We start from the raw sequence: 18,824 nt of genomic DNA on the forward strand, positions 1-18,824 counted from the left end.
TAGCACCATTTGTTCATTTTTGTGAAGCAGGAAAGAGTTGTGTATATACACATACACATGTACACACGTACACACATAATAGAATGATGCTAAGTGCCAGACTGTATCTGCCTTAGCCTTGTCAAAGAGCATGGCTGTGGCTAGAGAAGTATTGGAACTGGGAGCTTTCAGTGCATAACCACAGGTTTTATATACATCTGGTAATGGGAAAGAGTAGACAAGGGTAAGTCACATTAAGGGTGAGTTTCATCCTGCACTTGAGAGAAGAGTAAAGGAGGATATGAAGAATAAAAACAATTAATAATTTAGTTATCTGAGGATGTATTACATGTTAATTTAAAGATAATGATAGTCCATTACTGTCTTCAGTTTTGATTTTAACATAAAAGAAATGATCAAAAGTAAAATTAACAATGAAGAGAAAGTTTCTTTGTTAAATATTTGAACAGGCCAGAGGAAGAAGTTATAAAACTCTCTTTTCTGTCAGTGTAGTAGAAGTAGACAAAATAACATCGTGGCTTGGAGGATTGAAATCAAATTAAGATGAACGTGCCAAATGCTTGATGCTATTTCCAGGTGTAAAGGACAATAATTAGGCTATAAATTATGATAAGATTTTGGAGAGGTGTACATCAATAATTACTTAGAATTACTTCTAATATACAAGGTACGACTATGATGGTGATTATAATTCTTTCTTACCTTCTCTCAGCAAATTTTGTTTATATTAATCAATTGATGAACATAAAAAGCACATTCTGTATTAGAATTTTTTTAGCTACTTAAGATCACTAGAGTGTATTTTATAGTCATAATATGGGCTTTATGATGAAAAAATTTGTATAGGCAAAGCCTTATTATATCACTACTCATATTATCTACTGAGGACCTCATGTTGGCCCAGCTACTATATTTCATGCCTTTCATAAAAGCAACTCTATATCTGAGTTAAATGAGTCTTCATGCATAGCCTAAAAATGAACAAATCACTATGCACCCTGAATACTCTTGGAAGGATAAATGTTGCATGTAGCGCAAACAAAACAGGAAAAATCGTATGTACAGCAAAAAATTGTCCATGAGGATAGATGTAAGCAAATCTAAAGGAAGTCATTCAAAATGGGCAGAATGATGACTCTCCCACTCATATTTTCACAGTTCTTTGTTGTTTAAAGCTGGAGTTCTATTTTCTCATGTATATTTACAGATTTTTCGTTTAGTTATATTAACAATACACCTAATTCCAAGTGCTTTATACGTTTTGAAACATTTTCACTTAATTTGTTTGATCACAACAATTCTGCTGGTCTCATTATACAGATGGCTTTCAGAGGAGTTAAATAAGATAATTAGCATGTGGCTATATTAGTCATGATTCTATTCGGTAGCAAACAAACAGAATTTGCACGCAGGGATTTTTTAAAGCCAAGTCAAATGTCTTTTCCATCTTCTATGCTGACGAAATCTCTGAAGAAGATACAATTTCTTTGACGGTCAGAAAAACAGAGGCGTTCAGAAACATCAACATGAGGGATCCCTTTTCTTAATTGCCTCGTTAGATCCAGACACCCTAGCAAGAAATTAGCCGTCCAAGTATTAAGTTCTGAATAAACATCCACAGCGGGGGGAGGTCATTTAGAAGATTCACAAACTTTTGTTTCTTCAGCAGTCATATGCCACATAATGATGTTTTGATCAATGATAAACCACAAACATGATGGTGGTTTCGTAAGAGTATAATACCATAATTTTAAGGTAACTTTTCTATGTTTAGCTCTGTTTAGATACATAGATACTTACTATTGTGTTACAGTTGCCTACAGTATTCAGTACAATAACATGCTATACAGGTTTGTAGCCCGGGACCACTAGGCCATACCACATAGCCCAGGCGTGTAGTAGGCTCTACCATCTACGTTTGTGTAAGTGCACTCTGTGTTGTTCCCACAAAGAAAAAATCACCCAAAGATGCATTTCACAGAATGTAACCCCATCGTTAAGCAACACAGGACTGTACTTTACTTTATGTGTACCAATTTAACGCCCTTGCCACTGTCTAATTTCTGTTATGGTTTTCCCATCATGTATGTTTTATTTTTCCTCCTACTGAACTATAAACTTACTGGAGGCAGTATTTATATCAATTTTGTCATGAATCTCATGCAGTGCTTACCAAAATGTGTCACACACTGTAGTTCATGATAAATGTTTGTTAAATGAATTAATTATACAATCCTATTCTTGTTGTTTGTGTATTATAATTATGTTTCTTTGGTCTATTGACAAGAACTATCGGCTGGATGTAAAGTATAAAAGTGGAGCTTTGACATCCATTAATGAATAAAGATGTATGGTTAAGCTAAGAAGGTGCCATACGATATGGTGAGAGACAATGATGAACTAATGCGAATGGTATATGGAAAAAACATTAGCTATGTCAGGGGAAAAAAAGTAAAGAAAGTCAGGGAGAACTGGGGATTAGCAAGAGGAAGAATGAAGTCAATTTAGAAAAAGCTAGAAAAGACACTAGTTAGACTTATCCTTGGCTAAACGTCCAAGGGAACTGAGGAGGATGGGACACCCACATAAGTAACTCCTGCAGCAGTTATCCTGGGAGAGCATTTTTTTGTCTGAACCTAAAGGGAAAATATTACTTTTTCTTTTTTAGAGGCAGAGTCTCTCTCTCTCTGTCTGTCACTCAGGTTAGAGTGCAGTGGCTCTATCATAGCTCACTGCAGCCTCGAACGCCTGGGCTCAGATGATCCTCCTGCCCCAGCTTCCTAAGTAACTAGAAACACAAGTGTGCACCGCTACACATGGCTAATTTCTTGTAGAGACAGGGTCTCGTTATGTTTCCCAGCCTGGTCTCAAACTCCTGGCCTTAAGCAATACTCCCACCTCGGCCTCCTAAAATGCTGGGATTACAGGCATGAGCCACCATAACCAGCCCAAAAGGAAATTCAGAAAGAATAAAACTTCTTCATTGGCCACAGCACGCAAGGTATCATTCAGCTACGCTCCACGTAGAAGAAGAATGGAATGAAGACAAGAATTATCTCTCCTTTATTGAAACAGATGAAGATCAACTCAGTAGCTGTGATTTCAGCCATATGGAACAAATATTAAAACAGATTGCATGAAATAAAGAAGAAAACTCTAGCTGAAAACAACAACCGCAAATAGAATAGGAAACCTTTTCCAAGTGCTTAAAGAGAAAAAGATGGTTTCCTTAAGAGCCAATCATACAATTCCTCTCAGGGAGAACTTGGTGTCTGTGACGGGAACACCAGCACTAGGTCATAAAATGAGGCTGCGGGGATAATGCTCATAGGTAATAAAAATGCTTTGCCCAAGACATTTACCAGGATGTTGAAGATGAGTGAGCTACACAAAGGGGGATAAAGATTCAGAGAGAGAACAGCCCTGGATATTGGTGGGAGATTAACACTGGTGACAAGAATGAGTCAAGCTCTTTTAAGCCCAGGGATGTCTAATATACAATTTTAAGTAATTTGCTGTACAATTATCATGAACCTTTAGCAAAATGTGTTAAAAATAAGTTTGAGTCTAAGATACTTTGAGGAGCTAAATAATTGGGGGCTGTTCATTTTGAGTGGTGAGGGATTATACAAAAATGTAGGACAAGAATAGATTTGTCTTTCTTTTATATAGGAAAAGAAAGACAAATCAGAAACATTTTAATAGAAGCTAGAAATTGGAGTCAGGGGAAACTGGAGAAAATACTATATACTGCTTTGTTTCCCACTATATCGTTATGGCAATTGGAGACAATTTTACTGAAAGAGACAATTTTATTGAAATCTTCATGGGCAAAGCAACCCAAAGAAGTGAAGAACTAGTGAGGTACACAAGAAACTCAGAAAAAGATGGACTCATTCGTTTACTACCTACTTGCTTACTGCATGAAGTACAATTTAGTCATGGGGGATGGGACTTATACTGAACTAACCATGCTAATAAGAAAATTGTGAAAGAAACTAAGGAACACCGGGTTTATAAAGAGAGTGACTGGAAACCTAATTTTCCTGTGTATATGACTGCCTGAAGGAAAGCCTAGCTTAAGAATCAATGGAATAATAATAAATCAAAGGAATAAATAATAAGTTTCTTCCAAAGAGGTCAGAGATAGACTGAAGTTGTGGGACCACGTTTAGATCAGGTGGGTCTTCACCTCTCCAAAACTATTCATCATTCTGTCAGATATTAATAGATAAAGAAAACAAGGAATAAACAGGAAAGTATGGGTGAGTTTCTTGGACTTTGTGAAAGACATTTTGATGTATACAGAGGCAACAATTGAGCCACTCCAAATTAAAACACATCTTGCTAACCTCCAGTTATCTAAGCCCAGACAGGCTGTCCCCTCAATGTGCTTACCAACCCACGTAAGTAAAGGTGTGTGTGTGTGTGTGAATGCTAACATAAGCAGATTGCATTAAGGATGGAAATACATGGGAATACAAGGGGATAAAACTTCCTAATAATAACAATAATGGACCAGTCATCATGTTAAGCCCCATGCAAATAGGTCACTGAATATGTTATCTGTTTATGATTTACATAAAAACCTTTATTGTAAGATCTTGAATGTATACATTCACAGGAGCGTTTCTTTATTTTTATTTTGTTTTTTAGACAGAATCTCATTGTGTCACCCAGGCTGGAGTGCAGTGGCGTGATCTTGGCTCACTGCAACTTCTGCCTCCCGGGTTCACGTGATTCTTCTGCTTCAGCCTCCCAAGCAGCTGGGATTGCAGGTGTGCACCACCATGCCCATACTAAGTTTTTGTATTTTTAGTAGAGATGGGGTTTTGCCATGTTGGCCAGGCTGGTCTCAAACTCCTGGCCTCAAGTGATCTGCCCACCTTGGCCTCCCTAAGTGCTGGGATTACAGACGTGAGCCACCAAGCTCGGCCTGGCCTACAGGAGTGCTTTTTTAATTAATTAATTAATTTATTTATTAACATTACAATGTGCCTGCGCTTTTCCTTTCAGATCACAGTGTCTATCTTTGGCTTTTTAATACTGAACTGTAATAATAGCTATTATTTATTAGGTGCATACTAATTGCCAGGTGCCTGTGCCCACTGAAACTTATTTACTCCTCACCAACAACTCTATGAGGTCACTACTATGATCCTGTTTTTTATAAATGAGGAAACTGCAGCTTGGAGAGTTTATTTCTTAAGGTGAAATGTTAGCAAGTGGCATACCACCGACGGACGCCATAAAGACTTGACACAACACTTCATAACAAGAAAAAAATAAGGGAAAAAGTGGTACTAGTAAAAGATACCTGAAAAAGGACAAAGTGGTACTGGCAAAGCTGCTACTGAAAGAAAGTCCTTATTGTCTCTCGGGTGTCAGGAGGACACTGGGTAATGTTAGTTCACTTTTCCACAGTGCCCTATCATGGCACAAACTCGGAGTCATCAGTGTCAAAACCAAGATTTCCTTGAAGATGACCTAGCATCTGAAGCAGTGCTTGTATTTATTTTCTAAGCCCATTTGTCTTTCCCAAAGGTTATATTCATTGCAAAGAATCACAGGCAGCAAGCTGCACACTGCACTAAACACCAAGCCTCAGGTTCTGAGCACAGAAGCTTGGGGCATAAGTAAACTGTAGCTAGATTAGCCCTTTCAAGTAACCTAATCAGAGTTTTTGTTTTAAAACATTTTCACACAACAAAATACTCAGGGATAGCACTATCTTTTTCTTTCTAAGTAAACTCACTAGTTCAGTAATTCTCCAATCAGTTATCTCAAATTGGCCCAATATTTATTGACTGCTCCCCTTTGTCCAACAGATGAAGCTGGCTGCACAAAAAGGCCACTTATCCAAACCATCTCTAAAGACATGGCTTGCCTAGAAAATTAGCACCAGGCCTGGCCTGGTGTAGGTAATTAGGTGAGGTGATTTCTGAGATTTTAGTTCCACGTATTTAAAGTAACTCTCATCTAACTGAAAGTGGTTTCCATAGAGGATTTTTTTTTTAGCCTCCATTCAGGTCAAGTTTGACAGCAAATAATATTCAATCAAAGGAACTGTTGGGTCAAGGAAAAGGTCAACACAGAATTTGAAGTCCCTCATTTCACAGATATTTTTATTCCCTTGGGATAAACACATTAGCAGTCTTTTCTGATTTCTCATCAGAAAAGACTGAGCGCTGAGCATGAAGGGCTTTTCAGAATTCAGATACTCATTTCTGTGATGGTACTTGAAGTTCAGATGATGGAAATAGTAGATAGCGGCCCCAGGCCAGAAAAGCCTGCTTCTGGGAAGGAAAAAGAGGGTACTGTGACTTGAAGCATTGTGAGCTTCAAGTTCAACTTCAGAGTTTCAACCCTTCTCTTTGCACAGGAAAATAATTCAAAAATAGAGAACTAATAAAAACAAAAGGGAATCTGAAATTTTAACCAACTGTTTTATGATCTGGCCTTCCAAGGCCTGGTGTACATCAATATCTCTGGATTCATTTATGCCCAGGATGTGCCTGTGAATTTACATCAAAACTAAGGCCGTTTGACAAACGTTCGTTAAGAGCCTATTCCATGCCAGGCCCTTGGGGAAATGAAAGGGCACAGGGCAGATAAAACCGCAGCCGGCTTTTGAATAAGAACAGGTGGATTTGTAGTGCTAATATTGTTTCATTAGGGTCCAAATGTCGTGCATGCTAAAACCGCTCTTTTTTGTTGCTGCATTCATTTTCCCATCTCCTATTGCCATATCCTTTCGTAACAGAGTGTCTCCTTTCCTCTGATCAACCTCTTCCCAACCTCCTCATTGTACAATATCTTCCTGGACAGGTCCAAGGAAAAGATGCGTGAATCACCACATGCCCATCAGAGCTCTTCCCTGGAAGTTTCTAATTAGGGGTGAGGGTACAGCAGCCTATCACATCTGAGAGTCTGTCTGCAAAAAAAGGTCCTTAGAGGGACAGGCAGGGGTGAATGAGGAACCGAGGGAAGGAGCTATCATCCCCTAGGAGCATGGAGAGTCCTTAGGTTCTGTCCCTGAGTCTCTTGATCCCTGCAGCATTTCTTTGAGAATGTCTCTATAGGATATAGAGGGACTAAAAGAGAGACTTCAAATTCTATGTTGACTTTTTTCCTGGCCCAGGAGTTCCTTTGACTATCTCTACAGGATCTTCCCCAGGTTGATGAGCCAATTCCACCCTGGCTCCTAAGCCCCTCTTTTCCTAAGCAAGGGTTGATTTCCTATCTCTAGACACTGAAAGAATCTTAACTAGTATTATGACCTCAGGACAATTATTTAAGCTATTATTGCTTCATTTTCATTTTCTATGGTGTTAAAAGACATAGCTAATGGTGCTATTGAGTTTTAAACTAGATTATACATAGGAAACACTCCACACACAGTAAATGCTCAATAAGTAAGAGCTATTTGCATTATTGTTACTACTAATGCTGACAAGAGGAGGCTCTGCAAAAAAAACACCAAAGGTTCCTATGATGATATAGTAAATCGACATAATCCAATTTACTCTTTGGTTTCATGGGTATCTGGTCAAAATAAATCTATTATGGGAAGTGACCATCTCTGGAAGAGCTAATATGTATCCGGTCTGAGGCTAAAATATAAAAACCAAATCCTAGATTTGGGGACTCAACTGACGTGCTGCCCATAGGTGAGCAAGAGTTGGAGATCTCATAAGCAAACCCCAACCAGGTGTCATGGAAAATTATGTTGGAAAGATAGGATAGGCCAGGCTTGATTTTTGAGTAAAGGGAATTTGGTCTGCTTTTTTTTTTTTTTTTTAACCAGGCACATGCTGTAACTCAGTGGGATTAATTTCGTTTAATGAAGAAGCAAAAGTGGCCTGACACATGATCCAATAAAATGTTGGTGATAAATCTTTGTTCCGTTCCCTCTGAGAACCTGGAGGCCAACAGTGACACAATTAAATGCGCAAACACTGATCTGTCATATTTTGATAAATCCTTGATGTTCCATCTCTGAAGACCCTGCAAAGGTTAAGTCCCATGAGTTCTCAAGCCAGTTTCAGCATTTGAAGAAGCTGCCTTGTCTTGAGAAGCAAGTCTCACAAACACTATGGCATGTTGTTCAGGTATTCACTTATTTACGTCTCAAAATTCTATGATGTAGTTATTTATATATCTTTCCCATTTTATAGATATGGAAACAGAGACACTGAAAAGGTAAGTGACTTTTGCAAATTCATATGGCTATTAAGACAAAGACTCAAACACAGACAATCTGGTCTAGTTCATGTTATTAGCTCCTATACAAACCCACTCAACTACCACTGCAGCTAGTACTACTGCAGGGAAGTGAATGAACTCTGGAGAGATTGAAGTGGATATAAGTGATTGACTAAGATTTGGAAGCAACCAAAGTGTCCACTGACAGATGACTGAATTTAAAAACATGTGGTGTATATACACAATGGAGTACTATTCAGCCATAAAAAAGAATGAGATCCAGTCATTTGCAGCAACATGGATGGAACTGGAGACCATTATGTTAAAAGAAATCAGCCAGGCACCAAAAGACAAACATCATGCGTTCTCACTTATTTGTGGGATCTGAAAATCAAATCAACTGAACTCATGGACATAGTAGAAGGATAGTTACCAGAGGCTGGGAAGAGTAGTGAGGGGTTGCGGGAGAGGTGGGGACGGTTAATGGGTACAAAAAAAAAAAAAATAGAAAAAATGAATAAGACCTACTAGTTGATAGCACAACAGGATGACTATAGTCAATAATAACTTAATGGTATAATTTAAAATAACTTAAAGAATGTAACTGGATTATTTGTAACTCAAAAGATAAATGCTGGAAGGGATGGATACCATATTCTCTCTGATTTGCTTATTTCACTTTGCATGCCTGTATCAAAACAGCTCATGTATTTTGTAAATATATACACCTACTATGTACTGACAAAAATTTTAAAAAATTAAAAATAAAAAATTAAAAATAAATGATTGGGGATAAGAAGGTGTCAAAAAATGACTTTCAGTTTTGCAGTTTGTGCAAGTTGTTGGAGAAAGGCATCACCCACTGAGATGAAGAATATTCTTTCTCCCTGTTAATACTCTCATTGCTCAGCCTGAGGCTTAGGCTCCTGTGAGTGTCGGGGTGTGAGTGGAGTTGTGGAGGGTAAGCCAGATGCACCGGGCGAACACTCTGGACTTGAGATATTTGTCCACCCAAGTCTTTTGAGCTAAATTAGATCAGCTTTGTATCCTGCTTCCATTTTGAAAGCAGGAACCATGTGGTCAAAATATCTTCTAGGTTTTTCAAGGCATGCTGGGCTGAGAACTTTCTGCTGGTGACTCCAGAGCCTGGATATTGAATGAGGTCTAGTTCCAGAAACATATACTTCAAAATGCACGTTGGCACTTAACATTTTTCCATCATCTCTCCCCTCGTATATTCAGACCATCATCTATCTGTTGTAACATTTGCCATGTCCTGGCTACCACCTTTGGCCTTTGGTGGTCTATGTGACAGTTGCCATAGTCTGAGAATCCAAGGATAATGTGTTTTCTTTTTCTGAAATTATTTTTGTACCTTTTACATATGCTGCAAAAGTTTCATTTTAAGAAACAACTTGAGGTTTAAATTCAGCTTAATTTTTCCATCTGGTTTATCTCCATGTGTTTAGAAAATGTTTTTATGTTTTAGAAATCCAGGTTATAAGAAGAAATGACTAGTTAGTTCAAGAGATTTCCCTCATTCTCTAAAAAAGGCTAGTTATTAACACAAACATGATCTTATTAGGGGAATTCAGGTCTTTCTTTTATGATTTAATCTTAGGGTACAGATGGCAAGCGTAAGTGCAGTAAATACCAGAACCATGCAGAATTCTTGGTTCAGGTTCTTGGAATTCATCCACAATTTATTTTGTCAACATTTGTCCTATTCTACACTTGGCATCAAGCTGAGTGAGTTGTGTCCCCAGATGTCAAGAAGGAACATGCAATCTCATGAGAGTGAGAGGATAAAATGCTTATGACCCTCCAGTGTATCTCAGTCATAACCTAAAGGGAAATGAGCTCTTGTTTGGGGACCAGAGGAGAGCATCAGACAAAGAGGCTTCTAGATTGCTCTGCTGGAGTTGTTGACTTAAGATCCTCTCTCAAAATTCTGAATCAGAGTCCCAAACAGAATAAAACTTTGGCTGGGTTCAGGTTCAGTTTTAAAGGTATTTTGAATTCTGGTTCAATAGCTCTAAAACTATATTTCTTCTGGCTCAAACTGGTTTATTACTTTTGTTGAAAAATGTTTGAGTCATTGAGGGGAAGAACTGAACACTTGGGTTTGTTACGAGGCTTCCAAACAGACAGGGAGTGCGACTGCATTTGTGTTTACAGGACAGGTTGCATCAAGCACCTGGTGGGAATGCAGGCATCTAGAAAAGGGAGAATGCTAATGGGAGTGAGCCCATTGGAGCCCATTGTTGCTGAGTTTGGCGTACTCCCAGTGGGCGTGAGAAAGACGTGGAGAAAGGCAGCCAAATGAGCTGGCATAGAACATCAAAACTGGCTGAGGAATTTTAAAAGGCATAAAGGGCTTTTAATCAGGAGGCAGTACCCTGAGGGAGATCAAAAGCCTGTTAGATACAACTGTTAAGATGGAATTTAGTGGTAAAAGGGCCATTTGGATAATTAAAGCCTCATATGTGATTTTTATTGCCTCTATCCTTAGAAGCCTCTGAAGAGAACAAAAGATCCTGCTTATATTGATGGAGACCTGTCATCCTGCAGACACCAGCACAGAGTAACGTGGTTTGCAGAGGAGGTGTTGGCTGCCAGCTGTAGCCCAGAGGTAACAGCCTGGCAGCCCACAGGCCCTGTTCAACCTATAGAGAGGTGTTTTCTGCCCACACAATAGTTAAGATTTAGACAATTTTGTGGGGGGAACAAAATCCAGTTCTGTGACTTCCCTTGGGAAACCTGAAGACCTGAAAACTCCTAAATTCCCACTTGGCAACTTTTGGCTGAATCTGAGTAGCATCTGTTCCCTTTAAACTAGATGTGGAGTCTCCAGTTTATCCCACACCTAGTGCTTGTATTGCTTATTTTATCAACAATAGTCTCTATATCCTTATCTGCATTAAAAAATGGGAAACGAAACAATGGAAAAACTAAACAAATTGCTGTGTTGGGCTAACCCGGCCAGATACTAATCAACAGTGAAATCACACCCAACTCCCTTGGCTCACCAATGCTCCTCCTAATGATCAGGTAGCTTTCCTTCGGAGTTCCCTACAGGGAGGGAATGTGCTGGTCAGGCTGGTCAGGCTAACATGAATATCTATTTTGTTTGACAGCTATTCCTTACTGGAAATGAATAAATTGTGATTCTGACTTACTCATTAGTCTTCAGTAGTTTATTTTTTTTTAGCCTAAATCAGCATTTCTAAATCCAATTAACTTTGATACATGCACAAGGGTGTTTTTATGAGCCTACGTGGCAGGGGGCCAGGCCCTCAACATCAGTTAATGTAGGAAGGTGATTTCACTCTGAAAGGGTCTTTCTGTGTGGCCAGCCAACTTTCCATGGCCTAAGCCCCACGTTCATGCTGTGCCACCTTTTCTCCATCTGAACCTCTAGCCCTTCCTGAAGCTTAGAGTGGGGTTTTACTATGTTGCAAAGTGATAATGTAACATAGTAAATGCAATGCAACAGAGTAAAACAGTAAATGCAGAATGAGTGTTAGCAAGTATGATGATCATGATTATGATTACTGACATTGCTGTCACCTCACCCTTGTATCTTAATTAGGCCTCACTCCTTTTTATTAAAGTTCCTGATATTAAAAGATTATAATTCATTTGATATGGGTTGCTGAAGTACAGTGAATTCAATAGACTGTCTCCAATTTTTAACTAATGTAAAGCTGCCCTGAAATAGCTCCTTTTCCCATAGTTGCCAAAATGTGCTTTTCTACTTACAATCATTTCCTTAAGAGGAGAAGGAAAGAAGATCTCAAATGTATTGAGCACTTACTCTCTTTCGACATCGTTAGATAGAAAATAAGTCTGCGATGGTGTCTCCAACTTCAGTTCAACACAGGATACTCTCTCTGACCTAGCCCTCTACCTCTTCAGAGATTTAAAGGCTGTGGGAGGGCAAAGAAACAAGTTTCTGCATCTTCAGGTTCACCTCCAGCCTATTTTTTTTTCCAGGGCCTTGTCCTAGTTTGGACTTGAATTGGGGCAAGTTCAGAGGTATTGAGATGGATGCATTGAAGCCAAAAGCAGAGAAGAAACAAGATCAGGTTGTAACCCAGGGAGAATTCAGGAAGTAAGACAAATTATACCTCGGGAAGAAAAAGATGGGTCAGGGCCTAATGCTAGCAACACAGCAGGCAAAGAGGAATTTAAATGAGACTAAGAACAGAAAGCATAGCAGATGGCAGCTTGCCATTAGCAAATCTGAGATATAAAGCAGTGGGGTTATCACTGTCAAAATTTGCTAGTCCTATGAGCGGCTAGTTCAGTATCTTAGAGCAGATTGGGATGCCCGGACTTAGGAGACTTCAGTGATTCTTCCTAAGGAAATGCCAGCGGCAGGGGTCCTGAGAGAGCTAATGCAATGCTTTAAGAATAAATGAAGGTCCAATATGAGGAGAGCAGGCAGTGGAAACAATCCACAGGAACCAAAAAAGAGGTCCGGGAGGTTCACAGACCCAGGGACAGGGATTGGGAGGGCAGGCATAGATTGAAGTAAAAGTGGTAGGAAGCCAAGGAGTGAAGAGCAGATAGAGAAAGGAAGGGAGGAGGATGGGCTGGCATTTAGAGTGGTTGATTCAAAGTCTGACTGGTGTGCGTGACTTACTTTAGAGATTTGCAAACAGGACAGACTTACAATGCCATAAGAAGAGGGAAAGGCACCAAGGTAAGCATGGAGGACTCAGGCAAATACATAATGATCCTTTTCCAATCCTTCATGAAGCTGAGCCCAGGATGGACAGATGAACTGACGGCGAGATGACAGGATAGATGGATGGAAAGCCTACACAACCTGTCCTGACTATTTAGTGCATCTCAGACTCTGTTGTTTCAAGGCATTTCCTGCATGGACTTCTCTGAGCCTCGCTTCCTTCTTCTGCACCACGACTGGGACATAAGTTTCAATCATTTTATGTTTATTAAACCAGCGTTAGGGCACATCTGAGAAAAACACAAGCCACAGACACATCTGTGGGGGCTCTACAGAAGAGATTTTCAGAGGTTTAGTATTACATACATTCCCTTAAAGCAGGGGGGTGGGTATATGGGGCGGTAAGTAGGAAGACAGATACGTAGACAGTAAGGTGCATAGTTACATTTCTGTGAGACTTTAGTGTCCAGTAAATCTACATTTTTCATAAAGATGATCATCTGAAGGGAAAAAATGAGTAAAGAAGAGTCAATATGTAGCTGCCTCTGGGTAGGTGAGAATGTTTGGTCTCATCATGTCTTTTTTCGGCACCTGAGAAGCTAAGCTTGTAATGGGCATTACCAGTGTGCAGTTTTAGAAGCTAGACTTAGATTGTAGATCTAAAGTTGCTATTGACATGTCCTTGCCTAGGGGAGGCCAGCAAAGAATTTACCTATGAATAATCTGTGAGGGCAGCCTGAGGGCTTTTATCTTTCCATGGGGTCTGGCTGATGTTAGTAACAGCTATTCATTTGGAAGAGGGTGTTGCAATGAATCAGTCTCCTGGCTTGAGCTTCCCTTTTGCCTAAGAATGTGGGGGGTCCTGATATTTTTATTTTCCTTTGCACATCTAACAAGATGGCTACTACATCTTAGGTGTTCAAGAAGTGACATTCACTTCCAGATATTCTTGGTGCTCCTGGGTGGAGACAAACCTGTGTGAACTGTAAGGCTCGGTTTTGGGGACACACTGGGTTCTGCCAGTGCTCTGAATGCAAAGGCACAGGTTTAAAACCCTTGACCACTTCCAGTGGCTACAGAATAAAACAGAAACTCCTTACACACATTGGCCCTCTCTGCTAATCCATCTCCCACTCTTTCCTTACAAGCTGAAGGCACCAATATCCTTGTCTCACCATTTCCCAAACACAGCCCTTCTTTCCTGCCTCTATACTTCTGATCACACTTGTCCCATTTGGAAAGATTCTCCAATCTTGTCTTCCTCCACCTGCCCAAGGCCTACCCACCTAAGTCAAAGCTGCTTTTCCTCACTATTCACCCTCCACTCTTCTCTCTGCTTCCATTACACTCTGATTTCACCTTTCCCATAACCTGTTTCCAGGATGCTTGTTAAAACACATTGCTAGTCCCACCTCCAGGTTTCTGATTCCGTAGGTGTAGAAATGTGCATTTCTAGTGAGTTCCCAGGGGATGTTCATGCTGCTCTTCTCAGCACCACACTAGGAGAACCACTGCAGAAGATGCACAATAATAAAATAGAAACAGCCTGGGTTTGGACTCAGAGCTTTCATACTGGTTGTGCCACTTGCTACTGGTGTAACTTTGTACATTCTAGGCCTCAGTTTCTTGTTCTGTAAATGGAACCAACACATTATTGTTTTGAAGCCTAAATTAAATAACATGAAAATGCCTAGCACAGAGTCCTCTGCACAGAGTAGAAACTCAGTTATTGTTAGCTCCATAAAGCAAATGCAGTTTGTGCTACTCATAAAGACAATTTTCTGCTTTCTTTTTGTGTGTGTGTGTGTGTGTGTGTGTGTGTGGCTATGGCACATGTGTCCTTGATGGAATCAGTTGATGAATTATCTCTTATGTAACCAAAAGACTGAGAGGCAATGTGGTCAGCCTGCTCCGAAGGCCGGCATCTGACGCTTCATCAGCTTGTAGTCTGGTCACTATAACTTTGTTTCCAAAAAAGGTCTTATAACTGCTCCTCTTGGTTCATCTTTCCCTGGTCCTCAATAATAATAATAGTTATAATGATAATAATAGTGATTGTTCCAATTTGAGTAGAAAGATACAATCCACAGGATACTTTGCATATGCTATAGCATGTAAATCTAACAATGAGCCTGAAGGAAAGATTATTATCTCTCACTTCCTAGAGGAGAAAATTGAGGTACAGAGAGGTTAAGTGTCTCAAGTTCCCAAAGCTACTATCAAACAACTGTCATGTTACCCTTTGGGTCCAAATTTGAGTCATTCTGGGCAAAACCTACAATGACAGCAGTTATATTCAATAACCTCATGTAACACACAATCCCTTTCCTTTTTCCACTGTCAAAAGTAGATGAAATTAAAATTAGAAGTCATAATAAAAATTAAATGAAATGGCCCAGCACGGTGGCTCACACCTGTAATCTTAGCACTTTGGAGGTCAGGAGCTCAAGACCAGCTTGGCCAACATGATGAAACCCTATTTCTACTAAAAATACAAAAATTAGCTGGGCATGGTGGTACATGTCTGTAATCCTAGCTACCTGGGAGGCCGAATCGCTTGAACCCAGGAGGCAGAAGTTGCAGTGAGCCGAGCTCACACCACTGCACTCCAGCCTGGGCAACAGAGTGAGACTCAGTCCCAAAATAAATAAATAAATAAATAAAAATAAATGAAATGGTTTAAGACAATGCTATATCATTCTCTGCACAGAAACAAGACACTTTGTTGCCAAAACCGGATGGTACCTGAATCACAGGTGAGGGAAATTCCCTATACAAGCTCAATCACGGCTTATTGTCTGGGCCTCTGGCTTTTTAGCACTTCATCAAAATACTCTTGTTCATCCCGTTTCTTTGTCTGGGAAACCTCTTCACAGTCTTGAAGAACCCAAGTCAATCATTACCTCTTCTATTGAACCTTTCTCAGCGCCCCTAGAAAGGTGTAGAATTCCCTTCTGTGTGATGCCATGGTCTATGTGACCCTTGGAAGATGGGGTAGAGATTTATTTATTACTTTTTCCTGTGCCTCGCAATGGTGTAGGGTCCATGTACTCGATGTTTAATGGAGTTTCCTTTAGGAAACTGCCTTTTCCCCAAGGTCAGCCATATGATCTGATTAAAACTTAACCACTCTCAGTTCCAGGGATAACCAGTTGTCTTTAAAAAAAAAAAAAAAAAAAATCAATGCATTCCATATCCAGCCACCATGTTAGATTCTGGAAGGGCAGATAGTTCAATTCAGGTCAACAAGACAGGGGGAGACATTTGCTTCTAGAAGGCTCCAGAAGTGATTGAAATTTGTTAGCTCTTCTGGGAGAGCCAAAGGAAAAGATGGGCTCTCTTCATCTAGAATTCCAACCCTCTTAGGTAACCACCTGGAACTCTTCCAGGCACCTCAAACTCAACACCTACCAAGCAGAAGTCACTACTTTCTACTTTGCTTCTCCCCCATCTTTCCTGGATTCATGGATAGCACTCAGACCACTCGTGCACCTGGAACCTTCTGGTTACACAGGCTTCCCTCTTTCTGACCCCGTAACTATTCAGACAATAACTTGCCATTTTTTATTCCTAAACATTACTGTAATTTCTCACCTTATTTTTTTAAATCTACACTTTATTTTTCCTCTTTTGGGCCCCTTCAGGTCTTGCCAAAACTATTTTAGAGCTTCCTGTCTGATTCCTTTTCTTTCAGCCTAACTTCATTCAATCAGACCTCAACATTGTATCTAGGTTCAAGTCTGACTATAATCCACTGCAGCTCAGAATGTTTCTGTGGGTCCCCATTAGATACAGGATAAATCTCAGCTCTCTGAAAATGATATGCAATTCTCTCCATGATCTGGCCTTTCTTTACCCCTCCCCAACTCTACTCCCTAATAATCTACACTAAGCAATACTGAATATATACCATATTCTTTCTTGTCCCAATGTCTCCCCATGCTGAGTCTTCCCCTTAGTGCCTTCCCTCTCCTTGTCTATATGACTGACACTTTGTCTTTCTCCCCATATCAAGTCAAGTACAATATTAGATTCTCTATGAATCCTTTCTTGATGTGGCAGGCAAATGTAGGCTCTCCTCCTGCCTATGTGTCCAGTGATTCCAACCTTGAGTAGCCTCAAGTTTTTCTGCCTACTAAAGTCACCTTTGGCTTATAGTCAATACTGCAGCCCTCCCTCATCAAACATCCTAAAATTCCCTGCGGAATGAACTGTCATTTGTATTTCAACAATTGGGTCTATATCTGTTGTGGACAATCTTTTTACCATCTCTTCTCCTTATTGCTTTCATCAGTTGATTTTCCGGTTCTTCCCCTTCCTTTTGTAACGACATTGGTAGGTAAGGTACAGTCTTACCTTCCATCTCAACTCCCGTATTCATTTTTAGGAACTTCAGTGTCTGTGTGGATGACCCAGTTAAGCCTCTGTGTTCTTAATTTCTTTATCTTCTTGTTTCAAATAACTTTCCATCCTTCACTTTAACTTGTAACAATTTCAAGGTCACACTCTGGATCGAAGCCACTGCTGGAATTACAAATGCCTTATCACACTCTCTAATCACAACCTCGTAGCCTTCTGGCTCAATTGCGTAAATAACACTGTACTCAGTCTTCACCTACACCCTTTATATTGATCTCCAAAGTACATAGAGCTTAGGAGCTGTAGAAGAAAATGTTCTCAGCTGGGTGCGGTGGCTCATGCCTGTAATCCCAGCACTTTGGGAGGCTGAGGTGGGTGGATCACCTGAGGTCAGGAGTTTGAGACCAGCCTGGCCAACATGGTGAAACCCTATCTCTACTAAAAATACAAAAACTAGCCATGTGTGGTGGTGGGCACCCGTAATCCCAGATACTCAGGAGACTGAGGCAGGAGAATCGCTTGAACCCCGAAGCCAGATGTTGCAGTGAGCCAAGATTGTGCCACTGTACTCCAGCCTGGGCAGCAGAGTGGGACTCTGTCTCAAAAAAAAAAAAAAAAGAATGCCCAAAATGTTTTAACTTAGAGAAAAAAGACCTGTTTACAAAGTATGAAGGCAATTTCTCTTATTCATTCCTGAAACCATTGTCTTCTAACATAAAGTCTTTTCTCTCTTCATTTTCTTCTATATCCAATTTGGATAACACTACTCTGAGCTCCCTATCCATTCTCCCCCTTCATATGTGCTTTTACAAATCCAAAAATCTGGATGAATTTAAAAACTGCCACCATTGGGTCTGCACTCACAGGCCAGTATTACTGGAAAAAAATTACCTGGGCAGGCTGAAGTCTCTCCACACTAACCATCACTAGCTCCAAATGGGCTTTCTACCATACCATATGTTCTATTCAGTTCTAGGTGATCTGCCTCATTCATCAGCAACTATTTCACCTCTCTTCCTCTTCAAACCCCCAACCTTCCTCTTGCTACTGTATTTTGAGCTTGCAACATGTACTTCTTCTTTCTACTGAAAAAACCTGAAATCTTCAAAAGAGCTCTTCTTCATGGTAACACGACCAATTCTGAAGATCTATCAACATCTTCTGGCAGTTTTTCTTTTCTCCACAGTTTCTACAGATAAACAGTTCTTCCTTTCTTGAAGGCCGGCATGCCGCATTTGAGATCTAGACCCCTGCCCTGTCACCTGAACAAGTCCTTCTCTCTTTTAATGCCTCCTTCTTTTTCCTTATACCTCCCCACTGTATCTTTATGATTTCCCTACTGGATCATGCTCTGCAGTACTGAGATAGCCTTTAATATTTCCCATCTTAGAAACGAAAGAAAGAAAGAAAAACAGAAAGAAAGAAAGAAAGAGAAAGAAGAAAGAAAGAGAAAGAAAGAAAGAAAGAAAGAAAGAAAGAAAGAAAGAAAGAAAGAAAGAAAGAAAGAAAAGAAAAGAAAAGAAATATCTGTGGCTCAACAGAAGCTTCACCTATTGCCGGATTTCTC

This window comes from Pan paniscus, chromosome 6, assembly GCF_029289425.2.
Source record: "Pan paniscus chromosome 6, NHGRI_mPanPan1-v2.0_pri, whole genome shotgun sequence".
Taxonomy (NCBI): domain Eukaryota; kingdom Metazoa; phylum Chordata; class Mammalia; order Primates; family Hominidae; genus Pan; species Pan paniscus.